This window comes from Rattus norvegicus, chromosome 9 (assembly GCF_036323735.1).
Source record: "Rattus norvegicus strain BN/NHsdMcwi chromosome 9, GRCr8, whole genome shotgun sequence".
In the NCBI taxonomy this organism is placed as follows: Eukaryota; Metazoa; Chordata; class Mammalia; order Rodentia; family Muridae; genus Rattus; species Rattus norvegicus.
Genome location: NC_086027.1, coordinates 89,766,048 through 89,780,461, shown reverse-complemented (window position 1 = coordinate 89,780,461; position 14,414 = coordinate 89,766,048).

Sequence of the window (14,414 nt, the reverse complement as noted above, 5' to 3'; positions counted from 1 at the left end):
AACCTCTCCTACTGAGGCCAGAGCAGAAGGTCTAGTAAGGAGACTGCCGACACTCAACTTCTGAGTTTCAAGAGTAAATAAGTCTGACTGTCTGCATCTTAAGTCACTCATGGGGAAATATCAAGTACTTAAAAGTCTTTCTCCACTGCTCTGCCTCTTTTTCATTTACCTTGAACAAGTATTTCATATAGTCATGGATCTTTACCTTATAGAATAAACTCAAGAAGTATCCTTCATGAAGAAGGGACTAGTTTAGTTATATACCTGCTTGGATAGAAATCTTGTGATTTTCCATTGTTCTAAAACACAGGGGTGAGCAAAAAGACATACACTGAAGGAGTTCCAGTTTTTAACACAATTCTATTCACCTTCAATGTGAAATAATTGTCCAATTTACTCCTAGTACACAATGTCAATCAACTGCAAGCACAAGAACTCTCTTTGCCTGGTGGTGCAGAGGCAGAAGCAGTCAAAAGCAGTCAGGCAACAATGACAGCTTCCTATTCAATGGATTCATGACTGTGTTTCATGGGGGATCATTTTCCTCTCTGTAATGAAGGCCACATGAACACCAGAGCAAATGATCATGGGAGTTAGACGTGCATATTTGCTACTGGTTTGGTAAGGATACTAGCTAATCATGTGAGCCCAATTTTTACCCCCTTGATTTCTAAACAAGTAGATCTGCCACCTGAGAGAAACAGCACTAAAAAGTATCCAACCTTGAAAGATAGTCTCATCCAGGCAACATCATGCCATTGCCTTTTGAAGACTCACTCAGTCCTTTGACCATAAGTTACTTAGGATGAAGCAGCCTTCAAGTCCTCATGTGCTAGTCTGAGCAGAAGCACGGAGGTCAGAGAAGGCAAATCTATGTCTATAAACGTCTATCTCAGCAACAGCAAATCACTGGCTCTCCCAGTGATGGACACAGTCCGATATGACCAAACCATTTCCAGATTGCTGGCTGATCAATTTGAGAAATACCAGGGACTCTGATGCCAGTGTTTGGGAACTTAATAATGGCCGTAGTCAAGACAACTTTGGTAAAGAAACTTCCATATACTGGTCAAAGGGTTTCTATATGGAGTTAAAAACCAGGCCTATATGTTTAGTACTAAGTACTAGAAAGATTTCATTTCACCACCAGTTTTCAGTTCAGGGATGTTCCTCTTTGTGCTATAAGGATGCACCACGAATACTTCCTTGATGAGGGATTATCTGTAACTCAGGATCAAGCTTTTGCCACCATCTACTCTTTGTCCCAAAGGATAAAGGGAATTCCTACCTGGCTATGGATGAAAGCAAGAGAGAGGAGGCCATGTAGCAGAGTAGGGGGCGCCAGGCACTCTTCTACTACCTTGTATAATTTGTTTGCGTCTTTGAGGGCTTTCTTGGACCTGTCTACTATCCCTGTAACTTCTATTTCATGATGGAGTACTACTGGACCTGACTACGAAGTGTTTACTAGGTCATGTCATGCCGAGTTAAGATAAGCAACTCCAATTGCATTATAACTTTGTGGCTTACTTGCTTAAGAATTCAATATCTTTAGTTCAAGCCCCTTCAGTTGTTTTCAGGTATAACCCACTGTACAGACCCAACGCCCCCCACTAAACTATTTGCCAGTTGAATAACTCTATCTTACATGGTGGCTTTACTGGCCCATTGTAAAATTTGGCTTAGACATTATACAAACTAAATGTTTGACTTACAGTGGTAAACATAAAACAAAATTATTTAAAATTAGTAATAAACTGCTTTGGCAATGATCTCTGACATCAATGTTCAACTACTCTGAAGTATTTCCAGTACTAAACTTCCCATAAATCAAAAGTCAAATGAGAGTTTTCTTACATAAGGAAAATATTTAATTGTTCAAAAGTATATTCTAAAAGATCAATTAAGTACCAAGAAACTATATGATTGAAGCCAAATATACTGAAGTATGCTTGAAGGATGTTTGCAATTTTTGTGAAACATTAAAATTCAGCGGTGTTTGTAAATGTTATATCTACCATACCATTCCATATAAGTAGATATTTTGAGCCCAAACATTTTCAAATAATTTTATTTTCCTTTCAATCAGTAATTCCAAGCATGAAGATAACTAGATAAAAATAGAAAACGTATGCTAAATCAGCACAAGTATGATAAATAAACATGTATTTGATCAAAACTACACCCTTATAAGACACAAAATTATCCACTATAGATACTTTTATTGTTCATTTTCAAAATACATGCTGTTGATAATGGAAATGTGTGCAAAAACTAAACAGGCCTGCTCTTTTCTGATGAAGAAATAGAGGGAGAGTAGATCCTGGGGAGGAGGAGATATGGTCTCGCAGAGCTGCAAGAAGTGGAGGCAGGGAAAACTCTGGTCAAGATATATTGTATGAGAGAAGAATATATTGTCAATACAAAAATTAAAACAAAGAAAATCTGTGCAAAGTTTCTTAATATCCAACAATGCATTGAAAATCATCTTATAAAGCTAAAGTGAAAATACAGTTGGCAAGTATTTTACTACATAATACTTCAAAAGTTTGCCAGGAATGATAGTCCTCATCTGTAATGCTAGCACTCAAGATGAGGCAGAAAGCTCGCAGCAAGGTCAAAGCTACCTCAACTGCCTCGTGAGTTCAAGGTCAGCCTGGGATACAAATCAACCTCCTATATCAAAACAAATAACATATAAAAAATAATAATGTCCCTAAGTTAGTCAAAAATAAAAAAAATTGTCTATACTGTTTCCTGAAATAATTTTGGGACCAACATAAAACAATGCAAACTCAGCAACACAACTATTTATAATTCAAATTATTAAGCTTTAGTAGTTCTTTTAAAAATTAGCTTATCAGACATGATATGGCATGGATCTCTTCTGAAAATGTCAGACCTGTTCAAGCCATATATGTAAAAGACCATATATATATATATATATATATATATATATATATATATATATATATATATAACATTTCTCCTATACAAACTTGGAAGGAAGACTCCTTAGTTTCTCTAATAAAAATGTCAGACCCATGCATGGTCTGGCTGGTCCACTCAGTGCTAAGGAAACACAGACAGTTTAATTCATGCTTCTAAAGTGCCAGCTTAAAACCATTCATTGAACCCAGTCCAGGCTCAAAACATAATTGACGGCTGCTCGAATCCTCAGCCAACAACCAACAACATTCACTGAATCTGTTGCTGTTGGTTTTGTCTGGGCTTCAGGTGCAGGGTCCCTGCTAAAGAGAATCCTAAAGAGAGAGCTTTTGTTATGATGGGCATGTGGGTGCCGGTGTGTGTGTATGTGTGTGTGCATGCATGTACACGCATGCATGTATATGTTCTGATATTACAAGTCCCCTTCCATTGGAGGCAAACAATGAAAAGGGAAGGCACGTACTGCCAAGAACTGCTACAGACCACTAGCTGCGGGTTATTAAAGTTACCTAGCACATCAGATAAATAGCGGTTTCTATCCATGGCATTGTTTCATCGGTGAACACTTTATTTACCCTTGGCACCCTATTTTCGTTTTACCACCAAATGGTTGTGCATTTATAATTAATGAGTTGGCACTGTATTATTAATACAGAATTCAAGAGAGTTTGCAACAAAGCAGTACACTTTCAGGAAGTTTTATACGTAAAATGATTTTTTTGATTCATCCTTGCCTGTGAATGTTTAGCATTTTTATGTATGGGAAACATATTCTAGTTCAAGATGCCACACCCATTCGGATTAAATTGTAGTGAATGAATGATTGAAAAAGTGAGTGACACAGAAGAGTTGAATGGCTACAAAAAATTTTCTAGGATTAACATTAAATTTAATGGATTTGAAAACTCCCACACTTCTTTTCCTTGTTTACATTATTAAAACTCTAGTTTCTCGGTTTGCCATTATCATTAGCAAGTTAGAGAAGCCTTATAGTAAACAGCCAAGTCTCCACACTAAAGAGCAAAGAGTTTTCATGCCTAGCAGGAATTCATTGAATGTGGAAGTAACTAGTCTAGTCACCGCATGATTATTAAACAGCATTAGTTTAATATTAAATTAATTAAAAGCCCCTACAAGAAGTGCTGTGAGCTATCAAGAGCTGATAAGAGGTAAACCAGTCTTCTCTAGAAGTAAATGCCCTGAGAAGTTGTCTAATCACAAATAGCCCTTTAAACATGTGTACATAAAAACTACATTAAATGAGCTCAGCCGGTTACATACAGGTTACACTGTGTGTGCATCCGTGTGTGTGTGTGTGTGTGTGTGTGTGTGTGTGTGTAATTATAGAAGAAATGGTTCAGAAATTGAGAGAGAGAGAGAGAGAGTGGACACCAGAGAGAATTAAATGTGGAACATCAGGAACATTGGATCCAAAACTGAAGGGTTGAATATAAACATAGTACTTATATCTGAAATTTTCAAAAACAATATTTACTAAGAAAGAAAAACCCAAATATAAGATAAATCCTAATAAAGGAAGCCAATCTTAGTGCTATTTTGAAGAGTGAATAGATATATATTCTATATAGAGAAAACCCAGAACTTGAAGAGTATTCCAGGAAAGATTCATAATAGAGAGAAAACCAGAAATGAGAAGGAACAGACTGGGTTACCCGTAATGCTGCACTCCCAGAGAACAGTCTGATAATTCAATTGACAGGCTTTCTAAAAAACTGGTTTTCAGATATTTTCAGATTTGATGTCATCGAGAAGTGTTTTCAGACAAAGCTAAGGTTATAGACAACTTTCGGTAAACCATTGATGTATCCAATTAGCTTCTAATCATTAGAACACTATAGTAATCTCACTGGAGTCCTCCACTTTGGTCTTCTTTACATGAAAAAATATTGCAGTTTCTTTTGGAAAAAATATATCTAACTAAAAATATTTTAATACAGAGCAATATGCTTCCACATCCTTAAATAAATCATTGGAGAAATGTAATCCCATGTAAGCCCATATGACATGTTTACAAAGCAGCTTAATTTACAGTCATGATCATTATTATTTAATCTAAGCAAGCTATAAGATGATGCCAAAAATTCTAGAAATACATACTCTCACTTGCATCAACACATTTCCTGTAATTGATAATGTATTTATAACATAATTAACAGCAAAACCCAATACAAACATATTATCTACTAAGAAAGTCTAGTAAAGCAAGTTAGGTGTTGTCTTTGTGAGGTAGCTTTTTCGAGCGATATATTTAAAAAAAGAATAACAGGTGGGTCTATTCTTGTCAGTACTGTAAATACCAAGAATTCACCACCAAATATAATAATTCACTTTGTATCTGTTAGATTCATCTGTGTCATATGCTTCTACTGGACCCTTCTACATTAAGTAAATTAAAAGTCAAAGAAAATAGGATGTGGCTAAGCCAAGAAGCAGTTTTTGGGGTTCAACTAGACTGAGCTCAATCCCTGCTAATGAGTTCAACTTCTCCAGCAGTTTCCAAGATCCAGGTTTGAAATAGATCACCTTATAACTGGATGAGTGAGTGGATGGGTTCTCTGCCTAAGTGATCTTTCAGGGTGATAGTTACAACTAAAGGATTTCAACTGGTTTTCAAAACATTGTTCCCACAATACACAGCAGGCTCTTCAGTGTATTTCATTAAGTGCTTCTTTGAAAGGTCAGTCAGGGCTGGCCAATTTCTCCTGTGGGATATTGAATTTGACCTTTGGATTGCTGTTCCCCTTTCTTGATAATCCTGCCTCCTAGATACAGTTTTTTCCATGTGTTTCAATGGAACATGGCTTGAGGCTGCACAAATAAATGGCTATTCAGTGATTTATAAAATGTCCAGGATGCTTGGTGAAGTCTTTTCAGGATAAGGGTAATCATTATGTACTTCTTATCTACTTTGTCTTATTATAAATCCACTTTTGAAGTACTATTTACCAATCACAGCTCCTTGTTGGAATAATCCTGGTAGACCCCCATTTCCCTTTCTTGTTCCATGCCTACATCCTACCTCAAGTGACTAAAACAGAGTGCCTGGCTTTAGGACCCAGATCTCAGCACTTTTTAAAAGCTACCCAGGACAGTCTGGTAATTAGCCAAGCTTGAGAACTGTGTGGGAGACCCTGCATTATCTTATCAAATTTATCAAATTCTTTCCAAAGAGATCCCAGCAGTTACATTACGTCTTCCAGTCTCTGGTCCTTTGTTGGAAGTTAGAGTGGATCAGTGTCACTTGTGTCTCCCACTAAACCTATTTTGTGATATTTGTGTTCAATGTCTAGCACATCCTCTAAGTATTCAGCTTAACTTTCTGCCTTGTACTTCAGAGACTGAGAGAGGAGAAGACTTTGGGAATAAAATGTCACTGTCAGTTTTACTCAGTGTATAGTAGAGTCCTCAACACAGACTAAGCCAGGGAAAATAGCCAATTTACAGTACCACATACCAGAAAAACACTTAGCCATAGAGCTGGACAAGGGTGGTTTTATCTTGCTACCTAAATTATGGCTATAGGTTTTTTCCCATCCTCTATCTCCCGCCTCTGCTTTCATTCTGTTGTCTTGGCTTTGTTCTCAGGTCTCCTATTTAGGCTCCTTTGAGTTTCAAGCTAATGCTACTCTAACTGCAAGTTAAACAGCAGAAGGTGTCTCCCCAGGAAGGTTGTATTAATGCTTTGGCAGTTATTTTAGTTGGCTTAACCTGCATTCCCGAAGTTACTCCTCATACAATTGTGATACACAGGGATATTGGAGATTTACAGGGAGGTCAGTGTTTCTCCTGCTCTCTCACCGCGGTCAGAAATGAGTTCTTACCTGAAGTACACCACTTGACATTCGAGTAGTTTATACCAAAGACCATGGTTCTGAAGTGAAGGGTAGATTCTTATCTGAAGCACACTGCCTGAATGGGAATACTTTACACCAAAATCCGTGCCGCTGCTGACTAAGGAGAAGCCATCAAGACTGGGCTTCCCAAGGACACTCCAACAGACTCCCACTGTGGGGCACCGGAGTCTTTGCAGTGTGTGCTTTTACAGTGAAGAGGCAAAGGACAAATAAGGGAGATCATGCCACCTCAGCCATAGCCAGTTCCTTATCAGCATCAAGGCCCAGAAATTTGTGCAGAATTACCAATACTAACACAGCTTCCTTAGTGAAACATTAAGTTGTGAAAACAGCTACTTAGGGAAGAAAGCAGACTAAATGGCATGTTAGGAAGCGGAATAAGAAAGAGTTCTTTTGTTTTTACTCACAGCTTCGTCACCTAAAAGGAATAAAAGACCCTTGAGAAGCGGCATTCACGCTTAATGAGCTATACATTCCTGACAAGATGGTGCTGTGAATACCAAATGTATTAACATCAAGCAGCCCTCTCCCTATCCCTGTGGAAAAAGATACAGCTTAAATTTTACCAGGATTTTAAAAAAAAACAGTGACCCTTTGACTTTTAACTCCTTGTGATATTCGGTTGAGATCTGAAACCTCTCCAAGTTTATCTGATTAATTGTTACGGTGTGCATGAAAATTTTCTCCTTTGGGCTCAAGTGTGAACTCTTGGTCAGTCCACAACCATCACATTGTTCTCAGACATTGTAGAACTTTCTGGAAGTAAGCCTTAGCTATCAAAAGTAGGTTACCTGGGGAGGACGCTTGAAGGTTACATGCAATTTCCGTTCTGACCTGCACTCTCTGTGCGGGAGAGCTCTGAGATGTACTCCTGTCCCTCCAAATGAGGCTACCCCAGCTGCCATGCTTTGTGCTATGACTGACTGAAATCTAATCTACTACATGCTGAAACCTTCCTTCGTTGAGTTTTTGCTGTGAGGATTCTTCAAAGCAATCTAGCAGTGACTAACAACACACTGTCCATGGCAAAGACCCAACAACAATTCTTACATAGGGTGAGATAAGTGAATCTACCTCCCTCTTCCCCCTTCCTTCATTTTATCATGGATGTAATTATTAATATATGGCATTTAGTTTTATTAATTACTAATTTTCTTTAGATTCATTAGTGTGAGTTTTAACCTTTTGCCTGTTATTATTTCCAGTCTACTTACAAACCCTGCTTGGAAAAAGAAACTATGACTCTAATTATACCATTTAAAGTCAAATTATACTTTGGCAGTTTTCAATTATTTTCTTCAGTGTAGTTTTCTCATACATAGCTCATGCTGTTTTCTTGCATTCTTGATGTTCTCTTCTTCACCTGATCATGGTGCCAATTTACCAAACAGATAAGTTCACCAAATCTCCTTACAGTGTCCATCTGTTCCTTCCATCACCTTTCTTAATATCTATCTTTCTTGCATTCTCAGTGAAGGTTTCCAATGCTCTTCCCAATTCCTCATGTCTAATGTTATTTATTCTCCATGCTAGGGCCAGCATGATTTGTTTAAGTCTATTGTAACAGGAATGGTGGGGCCGCCTCTCTCAGTCTATATTTTTGATCATCTAATTGGTCTGCTTTAAATTGTTTGAACGCATGTGGCACGGGGGCGGGGGGAGGTCTCTCAGTCAATAAATTTTGTCACACAAGTATGAGGGCCTGAGTTAGATAAAGATAATTGGTGTGGTGGTGCAGTTTTGTAATCCCAGCACTGGAGACACGGAAATGGGAAGATGCTTGGAGCTGCCTGGACAGTCAGCCTAGTTGAATTAGAGAGCCTCATGCCTGACTGAAAAGTACAATTAAAAAAACAAAAAAGCAAAAAAAAAAAAAACAACAACAACAACAAAAATAACAAATGAAGACAGTCTCTACCCTCCCCCTAAACCAAGGTAGTTTCAGGTCAACCCAAAGTTGACCTGTGACTCCCCCCACACATGCTCTAATACATATGCACTTGTACACATGAACATATACACAAAAATGAGACTATAAACAGATTGCCAGTGTTTCTTGGCATGATAAGGGAAGAAACAAACTCTGGGCCTGATATAGAGATCTCTATACAACAGGCAGCTCCTGTTCTGATATCAGGATACCATCTCAACCGTCCTCCCTCCCTCCTTTCATCCCTCCTTCCTTCCTCTGTCCCTCCCTCACACCTCAGCTTTGTATTCCAGAAACCCATATCCTCCCATCAGTGTTCTATATTTAGGATCTATAAAATGAGAACCTAAGAAGAAAATCTATGCATATAACCATGACTTTTTTGGTATTGCCTTGCTTAAAGCATTTACCCTTTTCTGATGTAGAATTTCCTATAACACATTCTGTTTTTGCAAGATTTATTTTATTTTTAAATTTTTTTTTTTGGTTTTTTTTTTTTTCGGAGCTGGGGACCGAACCCAGGGCCTTGCGCTCCCTAGGTAAGCGCTCTACCACTGAGCTAAATCCCCAGCCCTATTTTATTTTTAATTACGCGTTTGTGTATGGCTGTGTGTGTGTGCCCACGCGTGCAGGTTCCTGAGGCATCCGAGACATCATATCTCCCTGGATCATGGGTTATAGGCAGTTGTAAGTTACCCAACTTGTGTGCTAGGTAAGGACCTGGGGTCATCTGCAAGAGAAGGAAGGACTCTTAACCTCCAAGCTGTCTCTCTAGTTTAACACTTTGTCTAAAGAGTGTTCAACGCTTAGTTCAAGAATTAGATCTTCTCCCAGCAACTCACAACAGAAAAATGACCTACCATGCAATGTCACAAGACCTGTCTCAGCAAACCCTGAATCTCTGGGAAGGGCTCAACAGAACAATGCTTTTGTAAGGACACGGGAATGGCAGTTTAGGGGACTCACTTCGGACATTCGCTGGTATAAGCAGCGTGCTATTTCCGCTCCATGCTTCGTGAATATGAGGATGATATAGATGTTGATGTGCTGCCAACTCGTGCATTAGCAGTGCCGCATGGCCTCTTATACAAGTCATACATTAATTCTCCTGTTGTAAATCTGCCTGTCAGGCTAAAACAGCGCTGTAAGCCCTTCATAACATCCTGTTCCCCTCTCTTCCATGCCCTTGGCAGAGAACACTCAGAAAGTGTGGGGTGAATGTGTACAGTTATGAATGACACGGTGGTCTCCCATTATAATGTAACTTTAGAATCTTTTCTCTGGACTTCATTAAGAAGCAGGCTGGAAACTGGACATTTTTATTATCTATAACCAAAGACTCTGTCAATAATGTGGCTGAGTATTTAAATGTAGTACTTTAAACAAATAGGTAGTTTTAATACACTTACTTAAATTTTTCTGTTTACATGAACCGATTATTTCTAAAAAAAGATATTTTCACAAATAATCCACTTCAATCTTGGTAATACATAAAGTACTCATGGTATATCAAAAATATATACATTTTAAAAGTATAGTTGAAGTTTGGATAATTTAGATGATAAAAATAATTGTAAATATTAATATTTTGAGAAAGGACATAATGGTTAGCACTGTCAACTCAACAGAATATAGACTCACCTAGGAGACAAGCCTCTAAATATGACTATTGGGAATTAACGTGATTATATAAATTGAGGTAAGAAGACAGACACTGTGAATGGGATGATTTATTAGCTAGGATGCCTAGTTGTATAAATAGAATGGGAGCCCTCATCAGCAGAATTTCATCACACACTGCTTCTGATTGGGGATGTGTTGTGAGCAGATGTTTCATGTTCCTGCTGCCATGACCTCCTTGCTGTGAAAGAAAGACATACATAAAAAAGTACATACACAAGAAATATATACATACATACATAAATACATTCATACATACATTTACACATCCACACACAATACACACATACATACACATACATATATGCATAAATGCATACATAAAAAAGTCATACACAAAAACACATACATATATACATAATACATACCTATATATATACATGCATACACACATAAATATATATATACACACATACATATGCATACATACATGCATATATACATTCACAAGAAACATACATATATGCATAATACACATACATCCATGAATATACATATACATGCATGCATGCATACATACATACATACATACATACATAAGAAAGTTATACACAATGGTGCTTGTATGGCACCTTTGGGTTGTGAGACAAAGAAAACTCTTTCTCCCTTGATTTTCTTTTCTCAGAGTGTTTTATCACAGCAATAACATAGTTACTAAGACAGTATATGACTGATTCCTTTGTCAAGTCAAAGCAGACCCAAAGAGGCAGAGCTGACATTCTGCACAGAAACCTAAGAGCCTGGGCTATAATGCTTTGTTCAAAACTTGAAGGAGAGGAAGTGAGAGAGTGAGAGAGAGCCTTACTTCTGTCATACATCAAATGGACTAGTACACAGGGGAGGGGCCAGAGGGTACTATAGCATGCTAATTTTCTTGCTAACCTAACTACGACATTGGTGGCTGAGTTTCTCTTCATCAAAATGCTACATTATTGTAGAATTCTCTCATGTAATTCTCAGAGATGAACTTCATCAAGATCTGGTCTTTGTTCCCTACCAATTCAGACCCTAACTAAGGCTCAACACACTTTCATATTTTACCAAATTAAACAACAAAGGGTGCAGTCTAATCTGACCTTTCTGTAATTTACCTGCTATCCACACCCTGAAAATTATCTGTATAGCCTCTTGATTTTATAATTATAAGTTTAGCTTATTTCTTCTGAGTATGAAAATTTTTTATGTGTCACTTAGAATTATAGGCATTTCTAGAATTTAACCTTTACAACGTTTCAATTTACAACATGAAATTACTGTAGAGGTGAAATCAATGTAAAGTACCTCATCTAGTCCACAGCTCATAAGTACTCAGTAAACTGATGATGATGATGATGACGATGATGACGAGGATGACGGCTCAATCTAACCTAATCACAATTCAATGATTCAATAAGAAACTGCCTGAAAATGAGTAAATGACAAGGAAGAGCATGGTGGCGGAGCCTGATTCTCGCCTGCTATAGTGCAAACCTTCTTAGAGACTGCTAAAAGGAATTTTGCAAATATTACCATGATAACCCTGGCAGTTTTGTTAAAGAGTGTGGGGGCAATCAAGATATTTTTCTCTTGGTTGAGGCTGATACAGTGTCTTGCTCCATAATGCAGCACAAGCAACACTAGGAACTAATCAGGATGGGGACTCTTGGGCAGCTCCCAAGACTGGCTGAATTGCAATCTGCATTTGACCTTGACCGTGTATCCAGAGGATCCCAACTTTATCAAAGGTGGAGTAATGACACTTACACCCCATCTAGAAGTAAAGGGAAGATCAGGAAGCTGGGTCATGCAGAGAAGCCAACCTTCCACGGTTCTCCTCTATTCATTGGATGTGAGACTCCGGAGAGATTCTTGAATGCAATGGAGCAATTTAAATACCACTTCAGTTTGGTTTGCCTATCAATCATAAGGACAGAGACAGGACAAGAGATCAACATCAGAAAGCATGCTTTAAATGGCAGGCGTGAGTGCACCTATTTAAAAATTGCATCTTTTAGATAAAATGGGGATAAAAGAAGCAAAAACTTTCTAGGGAAACTGTGAAAGAGTTAAGTTTCACTTTTCATAATTACCTATATTAATATGTAATTATGAATATAGATATAATACTATTTGTTATTTACAGCATTGCATTTTGGCAACCATTCATTTTCAGCAGAGATCATATTTATACGAGGAAAAGAAACCTGACCGGTGAAAGTATTTTGCACTGTGCCTACCTCACAAGGCTAAGATTAGCTTAGTTTATCAAAACTCAGACTGTGTAAAAGGACCTTCAGCATACTGTGGCACTGACACTTTGATGAGGTAACTCCTTTCCTGGAGCAAAACCAACCTGGCCAAATAAAAATTAAATAAATGCAAACTGTTTTATAGACCTTTGTATCACTGAGCACCACAGCCTCATTTTGTACTTCAAAATATGATTGTCTGAAATGGCTTCCTAAGTTAAAAAAGAAGCTAAATAATGTGAAACAGAAAAAAAAATAACAGAATGTCCCCCACTTGAAAGATTAACCTCTCTCAAACAACATGAACATATATTTACCAGCTGCACACTGAATATATGTGTGTGTGTGCGTGTATGTATATATAAATATGTGTGTATATTATATATGTGTATATATATATGAACAGTGTGTTCTATATTCTGAATTATGACTGACAGTGCATTTAGGAGAAGCATATTTGAAAGCACCCACTGGTACTCTCAATGTCACACAATTAAGACTGACAAGAACTCCAGCTAAACTCCAGAAAACTAGGAAGTGGGCATTTTAGAAGTGAAAATGGAGTTCCCCTCCATACCTGGCAGCATCAGTAAAGCTAATCTTCACTGCACAGCTAAACTGTGCTCCAAATGTTTGTTTGGTCAGTTTTACAGGAGACCTGTGAATGTCCTGATGCTAGGTGACCTAAGATGATCTGAGCAGAGATTTGATAATGAGATAATCATATTTTCTCCTCATAGGAATACATACAGCTCTCCAATTTCTTTCTTGTAAACCATACACAAGTTATAATTTAGTAAATTTGGCTGTTGGGTTCAAGTCTGGATTTTCATGACCCAATGTTCTTTATAAAAATAGTCTACCTATAGTTGGAGCAATAATATTAATGGCAGGTTTAGGATGACTAATTCTAGATTATTCAGTGGGAAAATGCAAAGCCATATAGACAGACTGACTTTAGTTATTTTAAATGAATTCATCCCCTCGAGTTACTAAAAAGCCTGGGTTGTGACAAAGGTCTTGTGACCTACTTCTCAACCAATTATTCATCAACAAATTGTAGGGCTTAATTCATGGTTATCATATTCACCTCCACTATCCTCACCATCGCCTCAGCATGGATCCCGGGGGATGACTTGTCACTACTGATTTTCTACCACTCCAGAGATCTTTGAAATATTATATTTGATAACCATCCCAGACCTGATTAAATCACTGAGATAAGGGTCTTTCATTCTAGCATCTCGGCCAAGTAGACGAGTCCTCTGGAGTAGTTAAAAGCACGTCAGAGTGGCACCCATCATTCTTTTATAATCAAGGTCTCGAGGAAAAAAATCTCCCTGTATTTTCTGAATATTGTAGTTAATATGCATGCAATTTCTTCCTCTCTCAACAAGGATGCCTCATGAGTATCTAGAAAGATGCGCCATCTCTTTTCAAATTTCTTTCTCTCCCCAAAGGCTGCTTAAAATGAAGCTCTTCTTTTGCAAAATACCTGAAAGGGTCGCTGATCTTAAATCTCCCATTAATTATGTGCACTCACATGTTCTCACTCACAGCCCCAGCTTTGTAAATTTTAATATGTGGATTTACAGTGCTTTCTTTGCCAAATCAACATTTATATCAAATTATAAAAAAAGTACTATAAAATGCCCAAGTATCTCTGACCCTTATATGTACATGTACACAGGGTGCATGTGTGTGCATGAACACACACACAAACACACACACACAAACACACACACAAACACA